General features: G+C 37.6%; 1 protein-coding gene and 1 long non-coding RNA gene across 2 annotated transcripts in view; both read left to right on the top strand.

Moving 5' to 3' along the window:
• FAM155A (family with sequence similarity 155 member A) overlaps window positions 1-12,773 on the top strand; it is a 704,261-nt gene that overhangs the window by 25,985 nt on the left and 665,503 nt on the right. The window lies entirely within an intron of this gene.
• LOC104679251 overlaps window positions 8,944-12,773 on the top strand; it is a 48,292-nt gene continuing 44,462 nt past the window's right edge. The window contains exon 1 of the long non-coding RNA XR_750301.1: window positions 8,944-9,000. This is a non-coding gene — a long non-coding RNA (uncharacterized LOC104679251). The remainder of the gene's footprint in view (window positions 9,001-12,773) is intronic.

The raw sequence follows: 12,773 nt of genomic DNA, 5'->3' as shown, positions 1-12,773 counted from the left end.
TTTCTTTAACTGATTTTTGGTCAGTCTGGCCTCCATCCCAGGGAAGGCAGTAAAGAGGTCACCCATGTGCACATCATAAGTTTTAGGATGTATCTGCTGGAAAACAAAGCTGAAATAAGAAATTGGAGTGATTAGGTTCATCTCCCAGTAAATTTCATTTACTTTTACCAGGGGAACCCCTTGGGGATCTTGCTAAAATGCTAAGCATGATTCTTCAGGTCTGGGGTGGGGCTGAGCATCTGCATTTCAGATGAGTTTCCAGGTCATGATGTGTTACAGGTGATAGTAGGAAGGCTTGACCATTGACAAGGTGAGATTTGAGGAAGTCCTGTTAGCATTTCCTTTCTACAGCAGCAGAGAATGTGGATGATTCTCTAAGTGGAGCATGAACTATGTGCAGTCAGACTGTCTAGTCTCAAACTTCAGCCTTGCAATTTACAAGCTGTGTGACTTCAAGCTATTTCCTTAACTTTTCTGATACTCAGTTGCTTCATTCTGTTATGAGAATAATAGCGTCTACCTCTCGGCGTTGTTGTATAGATCAAATAAATTCAGATAAATAAAGCACTTGGAATACTATGTGGAGCATTTTAAGTATCATAGAAGTATTTGTTAGATAAATAAAACATGCTTTGCATGTAAAACACAGCAGCCCACCATGAGTCTTCATTAATGGTCTGCTGGCCATTGTTATCTAAATGTTAAATGTATTTCTACCACCTAGGCAAGTATCAGTGGCCTGGATAATATGCACATGACCCATGGAGCCTGAGTGCTTCTATGGCTTGGGGAACATCTGGATGATCCCTTTATTGAGGAGAACACATCAGTTTCTTGGGGAAGGGGGCCGTATCCTAGTGTTACCTAAATAAGAAGCCAGACAGAAATATCACACCAGCAGATGTCTTCTTCCCAGAGATTTGCCAAGATGGATTAAATCACTCTCAAGTTTTTCCAAAGAGTGTGCTGAGGAATGACTAATTACCTAGGAAGTTGAGAGCTGTTGAAAGATAAAGGAATTTTTGCTCATGTTTGTCAGAAAATTATTAGCTTTTAAAAAAAGTTAATTACTTTCTTTACGGCAGGTCTACTTTTGTAGACTTTTGTAGACCTGCCATAAAGGCCAGTCTTTTGTATATCATGTGCTTTTGAATCTCGAAACTTATTTAAATATGAAACTCTATAAGGCATTGTGAGGGACTTACGTCCACTACAATTTGAGATACTAACATAAATAAAAAAAACTCTAAAGATACTTTACCACAAAAACTGATATTTGTTGGTTAATGTATAAATTTATACCCTTAAACTTTTTACTTTTATTCCCTTTTATATCCTTTTATAAAAAGGGTATAAAACTTTTATACCCTTTAAAAAACTTTTATACCCTTAAACCTTCTACTTTTAATCTTTACATTTGATTTTGAAAGCAATTGTAATTTTGTATTATAATCATAGCCATTACTGAAGGAATTCTGAAAGGCAATTACTAAATTTCTGTAATAGACACACTATTTTTTTGTTATCCTGCACAAATAATTTGATTTCTCTGAGTTTTGATTGTTTCATCTATAAAATAGGCATACTTCATTTTCATACAAATAAATAATGACACATTTAAAAAATTTTTTTTCAATTCTGATATCTATGAGTATACGGATTTTGGGCCATGTTTATATCAATGATATGTCAGGCATTTTAAAGAAATAAAATCATCAATTGCTTGTTTTACCTTATTATACACATTGAGGTTAAATTGGCTAAAATATTCTAAATGGAATCAAATTTTAAAAATTTATGTATAAATCAAAAGAATATGATATTTCAAGTAATAAATTTAAGAGGTCATAAATATAAGCAGATATGAGCATAGTTTTATTTTTAATATGTAGCTACTCATGAATATTTTATCCACATATTATCTATTTCTAAAATAATAGTAATTACATATAGATGCATATTTCTCCATATGATTTTTAGAAAGCATTCTTTTGCAAGAATATTTGGGATTTCAGTGATACTTCAAGTATGCAGGAAATATTATTAAAAAAGGCATACATTTTGACTTCTTTTTCGTAATTTATTTAAACAATATGCTTTCCCTATGGCAGTGTAAAAACAGTCTTTGTGAAATGTGATTTGTTGAAACAAAATAAAACAAAACAAAGTCAAACAAACAATTGAAAACTTTTTATGTTTTTTTTTTAGTTTTTTTTTTTTTTAAGGAGATTCCAGTTTTTTTTTTTTGCATTTCTCTTTTGTATGGGCAATAAAAGCCCAGAGTAACTATCACTGGGAAGAACCAAGACATACTAAACAGGAGTAAACATCCATGACTTATAATATTTATTTACATTATTCCAGTGGTGGGGATTTCCCCTTTTCTCTCCTCAAATATTTTAATATGAATTATTTCTACTTAAAGGAAAATGCCCTCTAAGAGCACTTCTTCATGTCATCAAATGTGCCAAATCTTTGTCTTTGACCAGCTCTGTCCCTTTTAGGATTGCACCTGAATGGCACACATAGCGAGGGCTCTCTCTTCATGCAAGCTCTTTAGCCAGTAGTTTGGGCAGTGATAGATGGAAGCCCAGATGATCCCTGATTGCCTTGACTCCTCACCGGATTGTGAAACCTAGAATGCTGTTAAAATTTTATTTCAAATCTGCATAAGTGTAATTGCATGATTTAATAAATTTTAAAAAATATCTTGTATATACAAAACATGGAATGGAGGTGACCATAATAGTTGCTCAATTCACGTTTGTTGAGTAAATGAATGAATACATGGATGATGACCCCTGCCCCTCGAGAGCATGTAATATAATGAGAGAAACAGAGTTGTTTAAAATGATCTGTTTTCCAAGCCAGGATGGTAGGGATCACTAGGAAAGGTCAAGTTCAGCAAGGAAGGATTAGGAAAGATTTCAGTTAGAAAGTAGCTTTTAAATCAAATAATAAAGATGAGTAGGATCTTAACATTTGAAGGAAAAAAGGGCATTCTGGGTAAACAGAATACCGAGAACAAAAACGCAAGGACTAGAAAGGCCAGGGTGTGTTGTGGAAGGACCTTACTGTGTCTGACGGGTTTGATATACTGAAAACGTTGAAAGTAGTTGATTTTGGTCCGGTTCTTTTGTCTCCACGTATGAGGGACTGACATTTGCTTCCCAATAGACATTCGCTCTTCACTGTCGAGGAATAGAACCCGGGTATCCCAAACGAATTTGCAGCTGCATGTGTCAGTGAGACCAAGTGCACTGAATGTCTGTGTGCATTTGGTGTAATCCTTTAGGGGGATCATCTTAAAGGGAAGGCACATTCCTTTTCCTTTTGTCACTTCATTTTGACACCTGAAATGCAAGTATAATGTTCAGGACCTCTGGCAGACACCTTGAACCTTGGCCAGGAAGGTCATGTTCTAAGATTGGTACAATTTTCAGCAGACCTGATGAATATCTGCATCTCCTAAACCAATATGGACCATCTGCTGCCACTTTTAAAATTTAAGAAATAAACTATTTGTTTGCAGCCAGTATTATTTGGGATTATGTTGTTATATGTAGCTAACAATAACCTTGACCTACATACTCTTCAGATAGATCACAATCCTTCTGCAGTTTCCAATCCCAAAGACTCAATTCTCTGTTTCTTTCCTATTCGTATAGTTGCATGTATAGAGTTAGGTACACAGCTGACTGCATTTAACTGACTAAAGAATGAGTGATTGAATGCATGAAGAAATGACTGGAAATATATAGCGCAGTGGCATTGGTAAAGGGCTTTATCAACTGTGTTGACTTCTTTTAGTTTCTTTTGTATTTAGATCTTAGGGTATGTATAGGATCCAGTTATGGATCTCCCTTTGTCTACATAAGAGCATTGCCAAGTCCATGGTATATATGCATTTGTAGAATATTTGTGTTTGTGACTTGTTTTTATATATTAAAGGGAAGGAGATACAAGTTTAAGTGCAAACCGAATATAGTATACTATGCTATTTCACCACTTTAAATTATTCACAGAGTAGTCTAAGTTCCATACAAGACATAAAAAAATGGTATTTCACTATTTTAATATACTTTTTCCACTTTATTCCTTGTCTCCCCAATGTTTTATGGGTCATAAATATCTCTTTATTTAAAAATTAAATAATACTTAAGAGTTTTTTTTTTTTTTTTTTTTTTTTTTTTGGTCTTAGGCAGGACCACATTTTCCCCACTCTATAAACCCAGAATTGGGGTCATACTCTGCTGCTTTCTAACTCTGCGTCGTTGGGCTAGTTTCTTGACCTTTCTCTCCTTTAATTTCCTCTCAGGTGGGGAATAATTGAACTTACATCAGACAGTGGATTGCATTAATATATGGAATGTGCTTGTACAATGCCTGGCAACAGCAAACAATATGAAATAACTAGCATTTCTTATAAAGGGGATCCTCTCATGATAAGCTATAGAGCTTAAACTTTATCTGTGTATAAAATGATAAGTGATTTAAATTGGAAGCAGAAGCATACTAGATGAGGAAACCGGGATTTTAGGTAGGTGATAAAAGATTGGAGTCTGAAAGATAGACTGGAATATAGTATACTATGCTGTTTCACCACTTTAAATTATTCACAGAGTAGTCTAAGTTCCACACAAGACATAAAAAAATGGTATTTCACTATTTTAATATACTTTTTCCACTTTATTCCTTGTCTCCCCAATGTTTTATGGGTCATAAATATCCCTTTATTTAAAAATTAAATAATACTTAAGAGGCTTTTTTTTTGGAAATCAGTTTGCTTTACCTAGTTAAAGGGGACTGGCGATCACATTTTAAGGCATTTCAGTGTGATGAAGAAGGATAAAGTGAAGATGTCAGGACACTGCTTAAATAACACCTATGATTTTATATGATGTGACCAGGAAAAAAGCAGGAAGATGCTTCATGTGCATGGCATTAGTTAGAATTAAACTAAGCACTAAACTCGGTAGGCCAACTAAATATCAGCCCCTTACCCCAGTCTTGTTACATAGCAAATCTATTTTTTTTCTAGGAAGATAGAAATTATTAGTTTAATTCAGGATGGAGGAGGTCACCGTGTATCCTCACTATCTGAGAGGGCGAGATGCGGACTCAAACACAGGCAGAATTTTGCAACCAAATAGAGGCCCCTGAAGGTGAGGGGGAAGCACCTGCTGTGCTCTCTCTTACTGCGAGGAAGGTCTGTTAATCCTTCACTTGCTAGAACACAATAATTACTCACAAGTGAAATGTGATAGAAGAGGATTTGTTGTTGTATAATGACTTTCTTACTCAAAACATCCCCGAACTCTGCAGATGAGTGATTGAAGAGCTCTGTGCCATCCTCCCACCTGCTCAGGGAGTAACTGGAACCTCTAACAGCATGTATTTTTTTAAAACCAAGTGAGATCACTGGAGGGAAAGACTAGGGTGGAGGTGTGTTTGGCATGAATTTAAATGATAGCTTGAATAAGACAGATCTCTAAAGCACTTTTCAACTGTTGCCGTCACCATTCTTTCTGCTAAGATCTCTTTAATCTCTGATATAGCCTGGATGCATGTTCATACACCCATGCCTTCCACCAGTTACCTATTACATACAACACAATTTGAAATGCCTTAAAATGTGACCACCAGTCCCCTTTAAGTAGGTAAAGCAAACTGATTTCCAAATGCATGGTGTTCTAGAAGGTGTAAGCAATTACAGGAAAAAGAATACTGCAACTGAAAAGGAAAAAATCAAAACATTCAATTTCATTTGAATGTATTGTTAAGGAAAAGGAATGCATAGCCATGCATCGCAGATGTTATGGTTTTGGGGAATCCCCTTGGAAGCCTGCTGAACTGTAGGTTCTGATTCGTAGGATGGAGTTGGGTCTGAGAGTGCTTTTCTGACAATCCCCCAGGTGCCGATGCTGGCTTTCTGTTTGTTTGTTTCTGGCTATACTCAGAGGGCTTATGGTATAATGCCAAAACTCCTTAGTAGATGTGGAAAGGGTCCATGGCAGGCTCTTTAGAACCCCATTCCTTCACAAGTGCTTCTTGTGCCGAGTTTACCGTGCTTCCAGCATTTGGAAGTTCAGTCTGAACAGAAGTCATAGTCGCTTCTACTCACATTTCGAGCACCTAATTGAGACGGGCCGATCACGAGGTCAGGAGATCGAGACCATCCTGGCTAACCCGGTGAAACCCCGTCTCTACTAAAAAATACAAAAAAAAAAAAAAAAAAAAAAAAAAAAAAAACCTAGCCTGGCGAGGTGGCGGCGCCTGTAGTCCCAGCTACTCGGGAGGCTGAGGCAGGAGAATGGTGGGAACCCGGGAGGCGGAGCTTGCAGTGAGCTGAGATCCGGCCACTGCACTCCAGCCTGGGCAACAGAGCGAGACTCCGCCTCAAAAAAAGAAAAAAAGAAAAAAAAGAAAAATATAAAACCATAGCACATTTCTGAAGCCTTATGACTCTATGATGAGTTTCTTTTACTGTTGTTTTTTTTTAATCTGTATACTGTATTGATGGAGGCTCCCTTGTAAGTCAGTGATGATTGCCTTCTCACAGGGAAACCTCTGTCAAATGATCTTAGGGTATTTCAGGCTCTTTTGCAGAAAGAACTGGTAAAGTATCATTTTCATTCATCATCCTCGTCAAATGTCTTTTCTCACACCCGGGTGGCTCTGTGAAGTGCTGCAGGGGAGGAGAGAAAGCAGATGTCGCGCTGGCGCCTGGGAGTCTGCGCAGCTGGTGGGGCATCCGGGGTCCCCAAGCCTCCCCAGGTGATTTCAGGTTATTTGTGTCACTCAAGCTTTGATATCTCCCTGTGTTCTCAGCATCTCCCCACTCTTTACAGGACCATTGTGCGTTACGTCCTCTGTACTTACAGAACTCACCCCGAATCCATCTGAGAGATAGACGCCTAAGGCAAATTCTTGCAGTTCATCTGACAGTGGAAGGTGGTATGAATGAAAAGGACCACTGATGTCAAGAAATGGAATTGTTTCTTTCACTCAGACCCAACGCCAGCCTATGAATCAGGGTCTACAGTTCAATAGCCTCCTGAGGGGATGCCCAGAAACAATAAAATCTGACATGCACCGCGGTGCATTCCTTTTCCTTAACAATACATTAAAGTCAAATTAAATGTTTTTATTTTTCCTTTTCAACTACAATATTTTATTTTTCCTGTAATTGCTTACACTGTCTAGAGCATCCTGCATTTGGAAATCAGTTTGCTCTTCCTGTTTAAAGGGGGCTAGGGGACACATTTCTAACACATTTCAATTTGTGTCGCGTGTAACAGGTAGCTGGTGGAAAGCATGCTCCTATGAACATGCATCCAGGATCTAACACGGATTAAAGAGATCGTAGCAGAAAAAGACTACATTATTTTCATTCTAAAGCAAGAAAAGGCCCTTTACTGTGATTAAGAGTTGTCCGTGCCCTGATATATTTTTCATTCAGTAAATCAGAACTTGAACTTGGGAGAGTTCTTCCCCTTAGTGCCATCCTCTCTGCCTCCCATTGTTCCTCACGCTACCTGCTAAGTTGAGATTGATGAGTGCTGTGAATAACATCACCTAATGTTAGTAACATTCATAAAGAGCTTTGCCATTTCCAAAGATTTTCACATACATTTCAGCAACAAATTAGAGAGGCTCACCTGAGGTCACTTGGCTAGTTAATATTTTCAAGGATATTTTGAAACCAGACCAGGACTTTCCTTGCTAGAAAAATCCTGTTAAGTACCCTTCAAATACAGAGTAATACTTAACTCAGAATATTATTGGATTCTGATTTTCTTCCTTATGTTACAAAATATTTCTACTATTTTCCTAACTAAACTTTAATTTTTTTTAAATTAAAAAAATCGCATCTCATGAGCAGATGGGCTAATCCGTTTTTATCAGTGAGAAAGTCCTCATTTTTAATAATATTGACATATTTAGCAAAATACTACTACAAAATGTTAATGTTCAACGATGTTAATTTCAAGGCTTTCTATTCTCTTCTAAGCCCCTTTTGTATCAAACACAAAAATTATTTAAGACAGCTTTGAAAGCAAAGTGCTTCCTAAAATTTCCATAAAATCACCTATGTATTATGTTTAAAGTGAGACTGGGCCAGGCATGGTGGCTCATACCTGTAATCCCTGAACTTTGGGATGCAGAGGGGGGCAGATTACTTGAGTCCAGGAGTTTGAGACCAGCCTGGGAAACACGGTGAAACCCCATCTCTACAAAAATTACAAAAATTAGTCGAGCATGGTGATGTGCACCTGTAGTCTCAGCTACTCAGGAGGCTGAGGTGGGAGGATTGCTTAAGCCAGGAGGTGGAGGTTGCACTGAGGTATGATCGCATCATTGCACTCCAGCGTGGGCAAGAGAGCAAGACCCTGTCTCGTTAAAAAAAAAAAAAAAAGGCAAACTGGCTCTGTGCTGCTTCTGCTTCCTGGGTTTAAACCCTTGCCCAGGACTTGTTAGTTCCTCTTGTTGATCTAGACTGTGGGGAAGGTCATCATCTTCTCTCACCCCTGATCCTCATCTATAAGATGGTAACTACAGAGCGCGTGTTCTCAGAGGGCTTCTGTGGCGAGTAAAATAAGAATGTGAAGCCCACAGCCTGGCACAGAGTAAGCCTCAGGGAGTGCTAGCTCTTTGAATTAATACTGTCACTTCACACATTTCCTGTCACTATTGCTCGAATATTATTATTAATATACTTCAGAAATACTGTTATTAACTATGTAAGCCCTGAGTCACCGGCGTGTGTGTGGGGTCTTCTGCCTGCCCCTAAGCTCACTTGAATATTTCACTGTGGAGTTTTGTGTCTTCTATTTTGCTTCATAATAGGTGACAAAAAAGCGTCAAGTGAAAAAAGCACTGACTCTCTCATTCTCAGGACAGGACCAGCTGAGGAAAGGGACAGTCCCTAAAAGGAGGTTTATTCCTCCTGCTTTCAGAGGAGTGGCTGGTAGACTGATGGCTCTTTTATTAGTGAAGGTAAGTCATCCTCTCTTGTAAGAGCCTTCGCTGTGAGAGTTAGGAGCCAAGAGGGAGGCAAATCAATCCTTCCATCATTTGGGGAAGGGGAGATACTGAGGACAGTACATACCTTATAAGGCTTTTTAATCTTCTGGTGTCTAAGAAAAGAAGGGAAAAATCTGTTGTTCCATTTTATGTTTGAACCCATGCTCTTCTAGGCTTCTGGTGCCTCTGTTTTTAACCCTTAAGACACTATATCCTTACAACCATCTTGTAAATAAATATTGTGCTACATCAAAAGAAAAATATAACTAACCCCATATTAGAGCATCATAGACAGTACGTAATCACATATTTTCTCAAGAGGATGAAACAGAAGAGAAAGGCAAGTATTAATGCTAGTGTATATGTGACGGCTGCCTTCTTCCACAGTCGGTCTTTAGAGGCTATCATTTATGACGTGTCTCCCGTGAGTGAGCTTTCCCTGCCCTCCTCTGTGCCGTTTGCTGTCATGTTAAACCTGGAATTAGTTTGCTGTTCTTGCCTCGTTTCCTTAGGAACCTTTCTGAGGAATTTGTTACACAGGAAATTATCGTCCCACAGTTAAGAAAGCAGTGCTACAGATGAACAATGTTTTGACAGAATTTTCAAAATTAAATTGCATACCATACCTTAGCAGAGTTGAAATAGCTTAATGTATATTTTCTGGAGAACCTTCTTTACCATCTAAACAGGGAGTATGAGAATGAAAATTGATTCTATTTTTCTTATAAAAAAATCAGAGAGTAAACTTTTCTTCAGGCAAATGATCCAGCTGTCTGGGGTAACATTTAGACATGAGATTCAGAATCTTTTTAATTACACTAGTTAATTGTTTACCCTTTATTGCATCATTAATTGCCAACCTTGTTGGACCAGTACTCTGAAGACTACTCTCTCACAGCTTGGCTGATAAATAAAGGCAGGATTCATTCATTTTTTTCCCCGTACTCTTGACATTGATGGTAAGAGCTGTGCAGTTATTAAAAATATGTTAAAAATTCAGTCTCTTGTTCTTTGGCTCAAATAGAATGCAAAAGTGGTCTAATTGACTACAGTTGTCCCTTGGTATTTGAGAGGGATTTGGTTCCAGGATCTCCATGGACACCAAAATCTGTAGCTGCTCACATCCCTTATTTAACATGGCATAGTATTCGCATCTAACCTATGCATATTCTCCCATGTACATTCAATCCATCTCTAGATTACTCATAATACAGAATACAAAGCAAATGCTATATAACTAGTTATTAGGCTGTATTTTTAAAATTCGTGTTTAATTTTTATTGCCATTGTTATTTATTATTATGATTGCTATCATTATTATTTTTATATTTTCCATCCTCAGTTGAATCCATGGGTACAGAACCTATAGATACGGAGGGCCAACCATATTAAGTTTGAAATTTCTTCCTCAAAGTTTCCATAGTTTTACAAATCTATACATTAGTGAATGGCATTATTAAAAATTTTAAAAAAGCTTTAAGATACTTTAATGTATTTAAGATAGTATGCAAAATACTGGAAATTTAAATACTCTTATGAGAAAAAAGTAAAAAGATGTCATGGAACAATACCTTTCCATGGGAAGTATTATCACGGCCTCAGGCAACAGGTGGTCAGAAAACTTGTCCTTTCTCTCAACATTTTAACTAATTGGTTGAGAAGTTTTTGACTCATGACTTAATCTGTTTCCCCATTGCTTTAGTACATCAAGTATCTTGTTTTTAACAACTTTCTGATGGAAAGGATTGAGAAGGGGGATGATGATCATTGAGCACGAGTAAAAAATACATTTAAACATGGCACACAAGAAAGTAAATATATTTGATACTTCATGATAGGGAGGTTTGAATGTAGAAGATCTGTTTTAAGAGATAGAAGTAACAGTGTAAGACAGCTAGCAGGAATAGTTTTCCAAAAATAATCCTATAGGTGGAAAAAGAAAAGAGGAGGTGAGTTTTATCCCACAAATGCACATTGGACAACAGAGAGCTTATTTTGAACCGAGTGTAAAATTATACCAGTAGTATTCATATGCGTATTCACATCAATTAACGAAAGGTGTGGTATGGGTAAGACACTGTGTAAGTCACCAAGTCTACCCTAGTGAGCAATGTAGACCTTGTTCTTGTTCTGGAAGCAGTTCAAATTATTCATCAGACGTGTCTTCGTGTGTTCAAAGTGGTACGTTAAAGGAGGCGCAGGGACCCTCTGAGAGGGCTTCACCTAGCAGGGGCCCTCTGCACAGAGAACTTCTGGACGGGTACCATTTGCTAGGAGATTGGGCATGTGTGTGGAGCACCAGAGAGGCCAGGGGCCACGTGAAGAATGGAAAAAGTGCTGACTAGCTCCATGGTAGAGTGTGAGGGAGGGGAGACTACAGATGCCAGCAGGCACTGTGCTGCTAAAGAAGAAGAGATTGGAGTGTATCCAAGGGCAATGGGAAACTACTGAGTGCTCTTAAGAAGATGCAGCCTATGATTTGTTGCTTTTGAAAGATCACTTTTCTGCGGCTTGAACTGGGGGTCGGGAGACAGCAGCACTGTAGGAAGGAAGGTCAGGTAGGAGGTTCTTGTAATTAGTGAGACAGAGGAGAGCAGAAGTCACGCCAGATGGGGCCTGTAAGGGTTGAAGGAAGAGGACAAAGGGTTCTGGCTGCCACAGTGCACAGGACTGTATGGATGTTAATGAAAGGAAGAACGAGGAGCTGCGAAGGACCGTGACCCTTCCAATGTAGGCAAGTGAGCAGCAGGTGGTACCCTTCCATAAGACAGGGGAGGCAGACAAACAGGTTTTTGAAAGGTGATCGTGTGGAGTTCAGTTTGTACATATTAGATTTGAGGTGCTTGTGGGATCCAAGTGGGGTTAGAAAATCTTCAGTATATACCCAAAATATGAATATTTTATTTATATATGATCTATATATAAATACATTAGCACTAATGTGCAAGTATATATATATATTTATGCACATTCAGTATATATACAAAATATTTACATAAGATGAGATAAAGCTGAAGTAAACAATATTTTAAAACATTTTTGCCTATGAATGATGTAGAATATCTTTGTTTTTACTTAAATAGAATGGATTAAATATAATAAATATTATATTAATAACATGTTAATTATCAGCTTGAAGTTAGAATAATAGGATTGAATATCCATCATGATTTCTAAAATCTTGGCTTAATATTTAGGATAAAGTACTTGGAAAATTTCCTTCTAGGTTCAGTTCATGTCACAGTTTGGTTTCAGTACTGGATATAATAGTTTAAAAGACTATCAAAAAATGTGTGGTTCTAAATGGAAGGACAATATGGACTTTATTAAATCATTAGACTTTATTTTAATGAGGTCCACAAACTATGAAAAATTTTTTTACCTCAAACAGTTGAAATGCCATTTTTGAATTCCCATCTTCCTTAAACTTAACTATCTTTACAAACTGAAAGAAAGTTGAATTTTTGCCTCATTATCAAATGAATTTAAACCGAGGCTAAACTCTGGAATATTTTGAAATGTGTTAGAAAGTTCTCCGTCTGCGTCTGGGCAGAGATGAGAGGTGACATACATTGTTTTCAACAACAAAACCCCAGAGGCTGCAAATATGCACAAACATCGTGTTACAAAACGCGCTTTCCAAAGCTTAAATGTCTTCCCTGAAATCAGTTACTGTAATTTCTACCTCATCATTATATAATCACCTTTCTCAGAAGTGCAATCGAGTATGTTTACATTTCGAGCTT

This window comes from Rhinopithecus roxellana, chromosome 18 (assembly GCF_007565055.1).
Source record: "Rhinopithecus roxellana isolate Shanxi Qingling chromosome 18, ASM756505v1, whole genome shotgun sequence".
NCBI lineage: Eukaryota > Metazoa > Chordata > Mammalia > Primates > Cercopithecidae > Rhinopithecus > Rhinopithecus roxellana.
This window is presented reverse-complemented; position numbering and strand designations above follow the sequence as displayed.